A 6,440-nucleotide genomic window follows, 5' to 3' on the forward strand; every position below is an offset into this window, starting at 1 on the left:
AGGTTGAAATTTTGTTTATTGTGATATTTTCCTCACTAGGCTTTGCTATGGGTCATAACACAAAAGAATCTAGACAATAACTGGTATTCCTATCATAAAGAGCATCACAACGGTTGAGTCACAACAGCATGAAAAACAGCTTAGAAAGAAGCTACTGAACATTACAAAGATGTTTTTGGAGAATCTGAAAAAAAATACAGTTGCCATATATGAATATTGCATCCACAAATGGCCTTACAGAATGCAAAAAATCTGATTATTTATCAAGAGGTGAGTTAAGTTCTGCCGTAAACATGCTACAGATTTAATGCTGATACAAATTTAATCACTGCTAAATGAATTTCCACACACAGAGAAGTGAAGGATCTCCAGGGTCTAACGCTCACTTCCTCCTGTTGCCAAGCGAACAATAATATCAGGGCTTTGTTTGCATTTTAGTCCGTTTCCTGCACATCTAAGAGACTTGGCCGGCCTCTCCACAGATCAAACACCCCCTCACTCCTCCCAGCTGTTCATCAGTTCAGCTCCACTCTCATCCATAGACTGTATAATAAAGAGTCTATGCTCTCATCGCTGCGTTCACAGTTTGAAAATGTGTCATGATTGCTTAGTGGAGAGCGACATTCGCTTCCTGCAATACATTTTGTGCAGATTGAAAATGATTCTGAGGTGGTTCTGCTCGGTCAGGGTGTCCTGTCATACCAGAAAAATGGCACACTGATGTCATCCTTGTCTTGGAAGACTCAGAACATGGCTAAACCAGTAATTTCCCCAACTGCCCTCTTGCTCATGGATAAGCACGAACCAATCCAAAGGCCTTTCTTAGCACAGTTTATATTCTGATACAGTAGGGTTACAGCTAATATGCTAACGGGTTAAACTCTTGACCTTTGGTTCCCTTGAAAGTCAATACAGTCAAGACAACAGTCTGTAAGTTGTCAAAAAGACTGAACTTTTGCACAAAATACAGCACAAATTTAAAATGCAATACAACTGAGCAGCATGATCATACTGAACTGTACTGAGGTGAAAAAACTGTTTCAGAACTATTGTGTGACTCAGACCTAATATGAGAACAAAAGATTTATGTTCAAACCGAGCTCACTATAAATGTTTAAATCTAAAAAGGTTTGTCCTCTCTTTGAAATAAAAGTGACACATCATCTGTGTGGGAGACAAACAGATGTGTAGTAGGGCTGAATTATATGCAGAAATAATCAGATTCTGATTATTTTTAACAGAATTTTCATCATAATATTAGTGGAAATGAATATTTTTGCTGTAGTCTTTACAAATCTGTTGTTTCTGGAGAATATGATTGAAAGTCTGTTGCATCTCTGTAGCACCACAAAGCTTCATTTATAGTATTTTACTTCTATCAAAAGATTGCACCTCCTGCATTTGACCGTGTTGTGATTTCAGTATTGTTTAATTAAATCCGTTGTTCAACCTTAACATTTCATAACACTCTCTATCCCCAAAGTTTGCACTGTCTTTGGCCAGAATTCCTTTCGCTTTGCTGCAGTTATTTATTGGAATTCCCTCTGAAATCTCTGAAACTGTCGTCTCTTCCATCACCTTACATGTTTAAGCAGAAGCTGCAGCAAACCCAGCTGACCGCTGCACATACTGACTGTTTTCACTGAAGTGCTAGCATTAATTTAGGGTGTTTCTAATCTCTGTTTAAACACTTGTGTCCTTTTTTGTACATATGTTGTTTATTTGTTATCTTTCTTCCTCCTGGGGCCTCTTGCCAGGTCATCATTGTCAGTTTGTTGATTTTGGTGCATTTTTGCTTTACCTTCCTTTTACAGGTGGATCACTGCAGGCACATTAAACTTCTCCTTACACTAATTTACATGAAATGCTGCAGGTTTGGACACTGATGGTTCTGGTGCTCCGAACCTTCAGCCACTTTATCTGAGCGTCTTGAACTTCAGCAGGATAGGAAATATTGGAAGTGTTTCTAAAGAACAGTGAATGTTCTTAAAGAAAATATTAGAAGCTTTACTGATATATATGTAATTACTTTAGATATTTTTAGGATTTTTTTGGAAGATTTTTACTCATTTCTTTTGAAAATATTTACAAGAATTTTCTTGCCAAATTTGGGGGATTTTTAAAAAAAAATAAAACATTTAAGGAATTGTTGGAATTTTTGCAAATTTTCAGAAATTTGGGGAATTTTTTGCTGATTTTTTGGATTTTTTTCAGACAAGGAAACAATATTTTTTGGTGCCTGTAAATGAAGACAACAGGAGGGTTAATTAAACACAAACACTGCACCAGCTAACTCACCTGTGTGGGTTTGTACAGGTGGAGTTGTCCGTGTTGCCGTGCAGAGAGGCCACGCTGTTGTGTTGTCCTGCCACTAGATGCTACTAAAGATGCACATTTAACTGTGTGTACACTTAAAGCAAAGAGAAGGGCTTTATCTGCAGCAGGCTGCTGTCCTCGCTCCTTCTCTGAGAGCTGCATCTCCTCCTTCTGCTGCACTCGTCTTCCTGTTTCCCTCTGCAGCTCCACCTGTTTCCCATCAGCTGATCAACTATCCTGCTCTTCCATTGTTCTCCGCTCGACCATCCTGTCATCCAGCTTTCCTGTTCCTCACTGAGCTCACCTCCTTCCCCTCATTTCACTTCTTTACCATACAGTGCATCAGTTGTGTTTGATTTACGGTGATGATCTGCAGCTGTAAAAATCCTGCAGAAGTCAGAAAACGTAGGAAGAATGGCGGTAAACTTCTAACAGCAGGCATTGTCTAGGTTTGACTGTAATATAACTTTGTGCTCTCTGTATTCACATGAATGTCATCGCTTTAATTTACACTTGAGCTGTGGAGGAATCATGGAAATGAGTCGGCTCCTACGCACAAGACGCCGGCATAAAATTACCAGATTATTTAATGAGTGAAATACATTTGCACCGAGGCTCACAGTGTCTGTTTCTCAGAGTGAACAGCAAAATACAGCATCTCTTTTTGCATTTCGGACCTCGAACATAAACATTATTGTGCCTGAAGCTGCTTTAGGTGGTTAAAACGTCCTCATTTCTCACTGACTGTCAGCTCCATCTCCATCAAACTCTTCATTATATCTATGACACAAATAGAACAATGCACAGCCAACATGGGACACTTTGAATCCTGTCTGCTGTGAAATGCATTTGAAGATATTTTCAAAACCAGCTTCCTTTTGCCCTCACTGTCAGTTAAAGTCTATAGTTCCTTACAGAAGCAGAGTGATTGAAAGCTGACCTTTCCAGCTCACAGCAACTCAGCTGTCAGCACAACCTGCAGAAGTGAGACTGGTTCAAGCTTGCAGACAGTCAGCATGTAAACAGTGTTTCCTCCTTTTTAGCCACCTTGGTTGCCTTGGTGAAGAAGGTCTTTTTCTCAAGAAGACATTTTTCACCCACGAGTTGTTCAACAGACTCTTCAGTGTGAAGATAAAGGCAAATAACCATTTTCTGTTTTGAAAATACTATTGTACGACGATGAACTTGAGAATTCAGCAGCAGTGTTCAGAATCTGGATGTGAAAAGCTGAACTAACCAGCTACTGATTGACTGAAATGGGTTTTTCTGGGCTGATACTGGTGATCAAGAGAGACGATAACTGATATTTGGGGCCGATATACATTAAATGTGATGTTTTAACAACATGTGGTAGCAAAGAACCTGTCATTGATAACTAGGCTTCTTCATTAATAAGGGTAAGTATAGCTGAATATCCTCCTGAGACCCAGCCCAGTCATTTATGTCCTCTGTACTGGCCCTTTGTTTTTGATCTATATCTTTTAACTCATTTGAGCTACCCCACTAAATCCTGATGTGCTTAATAGAGGACATCCTGGCCTTTCCAATGATATCTCCAGTGATTTGGTGGGATGAGGGGAACTTTGTTTTCATGCTGAGACAAAATGGAGACGGCAGCAAAATGCCAGGAAAAGAGAAAAGTTAAGTCTAATATTGTTAAGATATCGTTGTTTTACTGATTGTATTCATACATTTTCTTGTTTATGAAGATGTCAGGTATTAGAAATTGGGAGCAGAGTTCAGTTAAAATTTTGGTCAAGAAAAATAATCTCCCCTTTATGAATGTTAGCTGTACTGGACATGAGAATGATTCAATATATTTTCCATGTAAAGTAATTAATGTAATAAATAAACTGTTGTTTATAACCATGTTTCATTCAACCTCTTAAATTTTACACTCTTGTTATTTAACTTAGTTTCTCAAAGTTTAATTAGAACATGGATCTGTATGTTTTCTTCTCATTTTGATTCTGAATTTCACTGTTTCATAACTTTTAAAGTCTTAAAGGTCGACATGTTAAATCCTTATTAATTATTGTTTTCCACACTCTGTTTCGGGTTCGTCTATGGCTGTCTTCTGACTTAGCCGCTGGCCATTAGCAGAGCCTTAGACACTGTACTAAAGGATCATTTCTTGCTTTTGCTTGTGCTTCTTGTTCAGTGTTGTGAGATATTTCTCAGACAACAGAGTGATACAGACGGAGAGAGGAGGCTGCATCAGACCTGAAGTATTTAATTCATCAATAAAAACACTCACACCAATAACCGTAAAAATCCCAAATATCGGCCCTGATAATCTGGCAGGCTGATACCGGTCTAGCCCTACTCCTCACATCTGGACTGGCTTTTTTCCACTAGATTTAGAGACACTTGATTGGATGACAGAAAACGATGCCTTCACAGTCCTCACATCTCAACACAATCGACCCCCAGTGAGAGATTTTAACCCTCCTGTTGTCCTCATTTACAGTTTCCTTGTCTGAAAAAAATCCAAAAATTCTGCCAAAAAATTCTTCAAATTTCTGAAAATTTGCAAAACCTTCAGGAAGAAAATTCCAATAATTCTTTAAAAGTTTCCCTTATAAGTTTTATATTTAAAAAAATCCCCCAAACTTGGCAAGAAAATTCTTGTAAATATTTTCAAAAATTGAGTAAAAATCTTCAAAAAAAAATCCTAAAAATATCTAAAGTGATTACATATATATCAGTAAAACTTCTAATATTCTCTTAAGAACATTCACATAAAAATCAACCAAAATCCAGTGAATTTCACTGGATTTTGGTTGATTTTTATGTGAATGTTCTTAAAGAAACATTTTTAATATTTCTTCTTTTCCACCAAAAAATGTTCCCCAAAAAAGTTGAAAATGTGGACATCAGAAGTTTCTCTGTGAAAATATTTACTTTTTCCTACATTTTCAAACTTTAAAACGGGTCAATTTTGACCTGCAGGACGACATGAGGGTTAAACCAGCGTGCTCCAGTGCTCTCCACCGCTACCATCAGAACACCAAAGGAGGGAATATCTTTAGAAAGAACAACGCTCCATCCCTCCTGTAGAGCCGCAGAGACGTGGAGAATCCATGCAAAGGCGCATTGAAGCCGTTTCTGGCGGCACATCAAGTGAAGTCATGTCACCATTATTTATAGAACGCATTTAGAACTGACCTGAATTCACCTTACACATTTAAATACTGAGGATAAGGACCTGCAGTGTGATTTATGATGTGAACTCTACAAACCACTTTATAAATACCAATTTACCTGAATAATTACCTGATTAAATATCAAGGCTGAGCATTATTATCTGGCTTATTTAAATATTAAGGCTGATACCCTACAGTAACATTAATTATGAAAATTAATCTATAACTAACACTAAGACCCCACAAAAATAAACTTTGAAAACCCAACAAATCTGAGGATTTACTGAGCAGCGTATGGAGGGGAGCTATTACATTTCTTTGTCCCTTAGTGTCAGGTTTTCCTTTAATTTGTCACCCATCTGTCGCTTTTTTAGTGATTTTTTCTTTAGCCTTCCTGAAAACGAGGATGTCTGCCATGCTGACTAGAAACCCCTCATCAGAAAACACGAGCCAACTGCCGCCACTGCATGAATATTAACTGTCAGCTAAAGTGACAAGATATTCAAGTTTTAGCATTTAGAAAGCTTAGAAGAAACAGAAACAGACCAAAGTAAACATCTAAACAGGCTGAATTACAGAATATAAGAGCAATCTGTGGACCAAAACATGAAGTAAGTCATCACGCTGGAGGGAAAAGAGGCCGAGAACCAGCTAATATCAGGGATGTCATCTGTATAACGGACTGTAAGAGCTACTGTGAACCATTAATTCTGCTGGAGATTCGGTCCATATCCTGTTTTGACCCTAGAAGCTGTATTTTAGTTTCTCAATTTGAGAACAAGAAGTTGCAAGATGTCCAAAAGCTGCCATAGATCTGCAGAGAGGAGCGCTCCAATGCAAACATTAATTACAAAACCAAACTTTCACTCGTCAAAGCAAATGTTTGCGGACTATTTTAAATCCTATAATAACATCACATATACATGGGAGTACACAGGGAAAGTGCAGCTTTCACAGATAAAGCTCATCACAGAAATA

The sequence above is a fragment of the Amphiprion ocellaris genome, chromosome 11 (assembly GCF_022539595.1).
Source record: "Amphiprion ocellaris isolate individual 3 ecotype Okinawa chromosome 11, ASM2253959v1, whole genome shotgun sequence".
NCBI classification, from domain to species: Eukaryota; Metazoa; Chordata; class Actinopteri; family Pomacentridae; genus Amphiprion; species Amphiprion ocellaris.